Below are 3272 nucleotides of genomic sequence, written 5' to 3'. Positions count from 1 at the left end.
CTCCCCTATGAGGCCACAGAGCACCAAGACCTGGCTACCATCTTGGAATGAGGAATGGGAAATTATGAAGAACAAAACACAATGTAGTATCTCAATGAATTACCCTGCCATGAGCAGTTCTCCAAACCAATTAGGATCTGTTGGTTGGAGGCTCTGGGAAAATCACAACTCCCAGACAGATGAGGTGACCCTGGGATTCTGGAGCCAGGGAGTTAGGTCAGGCATGAACCCTGGCTTGCTGGGTTTACTGACTGACAGAGTTGACAATCACTCAGTCATCCCTGTCCAGAAGAGCTGGTTCCTGGTCAGAGAGAATGAGTGAAAGTGGGTAAGGTTGTTTAGAGTTTGGGGGAAGGCTTTGGGGTAGACAGCTTTGGTCAAGCTCTCAGTGGTGTGGGACCTTGGACAAGTCCCTAACGTAGTCGTTCTCACTGTTCCTAATACACAATGGAAAGTAATAATGCCCTCGTGGTGGCCTGGTCATCTGCGTCTGAAAGGTCACAGCCTTGCAAACCCTATGGACCAGCTCTACTCTGCACACGTGGGATCACCATGAGTCAGGACGGACTTAACAGCAGCAGGTTTGGGTTTAGTTTTCTTGGGTGGCACATATGGTCAAGTACTCAGCTGCTAACCCAGGGGTTGGTAGCTCAAATCCACCCAGAAGCGCCTTGGAAGAAAGGTATGGTTATGTAAAACAAAACCCGTTGCCATCAAGTCATTCTCGACTCACAATGACCCTGTAGGGCAGGGTTTGCAAGGCTGTAATCTTTATGAAAGCAGACTGCAACATCGTTCTCTCACATAGGTGCCGGTGGGTTCAAACCACGAAAGTTTTGCTTTGAAGCCAAGCACTTAACAACTGTGCCACCAGGGATCTTGTTTTTTTTTTTGTTTTTTTTTTTTCCCAGTTGAGTTTCCCACATTTGGGGAAATCACAGGGGTCAGCATACCCAGAGTTCAATGGATAAGCCTCACCCTGGGAAGACTACCTTTGCGATCACGGTATCTACCCTGCCAGGTAGATATCTACCTCTGAAAAATCAGCCACTGAAAGCCATAGGGAGCACAGTTCTACTCTGACACACATGGAGTCACCATGAGCCGGAGTTGACTTGAGGCCAACTGCTTTTTTTTTTGGTGCAGTGAGGACTAGTGCTTTGGTGGTTTCCCAGGCACTTCCTAAAGTTTCACTGAAGACTCTCCCTCTTCCCTAGACCTCAATCCTTTCACTTCCGGCTACTACCCTCTGAGTGAGTTCTTTGTGATTTAAACCATAAACTCTTGTAACCCCTAAAAATGGTTTCTCTTTGCAGGTGCAACAATACAGGTGTCACCTTGGACACCATCTCTGAGTTAGGTTTGATTTTATTTGAAGTAAATCACATGGAGGCATTTCTCACATGCAGGTTTGTGGAAGATTCAAACACATTTAAGCTGCCTGCATTCTCATTTAAAGACTCAGCAAAGTTTTTCCTTATAAAAGAAGGCCCTCCCCACAAGAGAAGTCCCTGGGTGGTGCAAACAGTTAAGTGCTCAACTACTAGCCAGAACGTTGGTGGTTCAGGCCCACCATAGCATTTTTAGCCACAGTCTTTTTGTAACAAACAATTTTGCAAAGCCCCTTTGTTATCCTGCGATGAAATCCATAGGAAGTGCAAACTACCTATCATGCATAATTCCAAAAAATAAGTAAATAAATATAAAACCCTAAGTGAGATATAAAGGAGAAATAGAGGAGACTAATTTAAAGTAACATGCATTTAATATTTACATGCTCAGTATAATGACACCAGATTTCAAAAATGCTCAACACATTTGGATATCATCTCTGGAAAGTAACTTCGCCTTGGGGGCCATAGGTGTCAATTAAGGATAAACAGCAAAACAGGAAGCCCAGCTCTCGAGGAACCCCCCCCCCGGGGTGATCTGGGACAAAACAAGACATTGAACAGGCACCTTCGGGGCTCTGGGTGGCCTTGCCCTCTCTCCTGGACTGCCTGAGTGAAGGCAACACTGGGTAGCCTTGGGCCACTCAGTGGTAAACTTGCCTCCTTTGGTGGCCCTGGTGATGAGCAGTCAGCCTCTCCTGGGCATCCCTGGAGCCTGCGTGGTTGGGCAGGACCCCAGCACTGCTCTGGCTGAGCCCCATCTTTCAACAGGGGATAGAGTCCGTGCACACATGCCCAGGCTGGGGCTGCCCCCGAGCTCTGCAGACTGTCCACGCAGGCTTGGGCTCAATCACTGTAGTTCCATCTGAATGCCCAGCTTTGGTCCTATCCACCTCAGGAATAGCTTTCCCACTGATTCCTTTAGCTTGCTGGGTCTATTTGCTTTTTTTTTTTCAGCCTTGCACTGAACATCCTTTCTATTCTCTGTCAATTCACACATGTTTATTCGGTTTCGTTGTTGTCTTATTATATTCTACTTGGTAAATGTTTACTGATGCTCATTCTGGAAGGGCAGCATAAGCAGGATCCTGGAGTAAATATGGAGACGTCTTCTCATAGTTCACAGGGAGGCACACATTACAAGGAAGAGTGGACAAGAGCTGAGTGGAAGGTGGGCTCTGTGTGGGACTCTGAGGCATCAGGTCCCAAATGGGATGTGGCAGTTTCCATGAGCAGGACCTGTGTTTCCCCATCTCCACCGGGTGAAGGATGACACATACTGGCTTGGATCAAAGAAGCAAGCTTTGAAAGAAGCAGCCTTTCTCTGTCTTCTCTTTTTTTCTCCTCCTCTACCTCTGCCTTATTCTTCTCCTTCTTCCCTCCTTTCCTTCCTTCCTCCCTCACTCCTTCTTTCCTTCCTTCCTTTCTTCCTTATTTCCTTCCTTCCTTCCTTTCCTCCCTCCCTTCCTTCCTTTCTTACTATTGTCCTTCCTTGTTTCCTTCCTTCCTCCCTTGCTTTACTTTTTTTTCCTTAGAAACTCAACTCAGAGTTGAGTTCATTATTCTTCTGTTCATGACACAACATCTTTATGAATTCATGAAAGGCTTTTTCCTTTTTATCTTATTTTATTTTGGAATCATTCCAGATCCTCACCTCTGTTCCTGTTCCCTCTTCAGGCACCCTCTCTAATGTGTTTCATGCATGTTTATAAAACCTGTGTGCATCCTTATAAAACAAAGAGCCCTGTCAGGATGCAGGCTTGTGCTTTAAATCTTACTCTGCATTCTAAAACAACCTGCCCACGCTTCTGCGAGCATGTCTAGTCTGTTGTTCTAACTGCAGGGGGCCTTGCATCTTGAGCACCTGCAACATCCTATCTC

General features: G+C 46.2%; 1 pseudogene; it reads right to left on the bottom strand.

Annotated features, from left to right (window-relative positions):
* Nucleotides 1-901: 901 nt before the first annotated feature.
* On the bottom strand, nt 902-1029 carry LOC126067854 (uncharacterized; annotated as a pseudogene).
* Nucleotides 1030-3272: the final 2243 nt, after the last annotated feature.

Source organism: Elephas maximus, chromosome 25, assembly GCF_024166365.1.
Source record: "Elephas maximus indicus isolate mEleMax1 chromosome 25, mEleMax1 primary haplotype, whole genome shotgun sequence".
NCBI lineage: Eukaryota > Metazoa > Chordata > Mammalia > Proboscidea > Elephantidae > Elephas > Elephas maximus.
The sequence above is the reverse complement of the archived record's forward strand: the minus strand, read 5'-3'. Positions and strand labels throughout refer to the sequence as shown.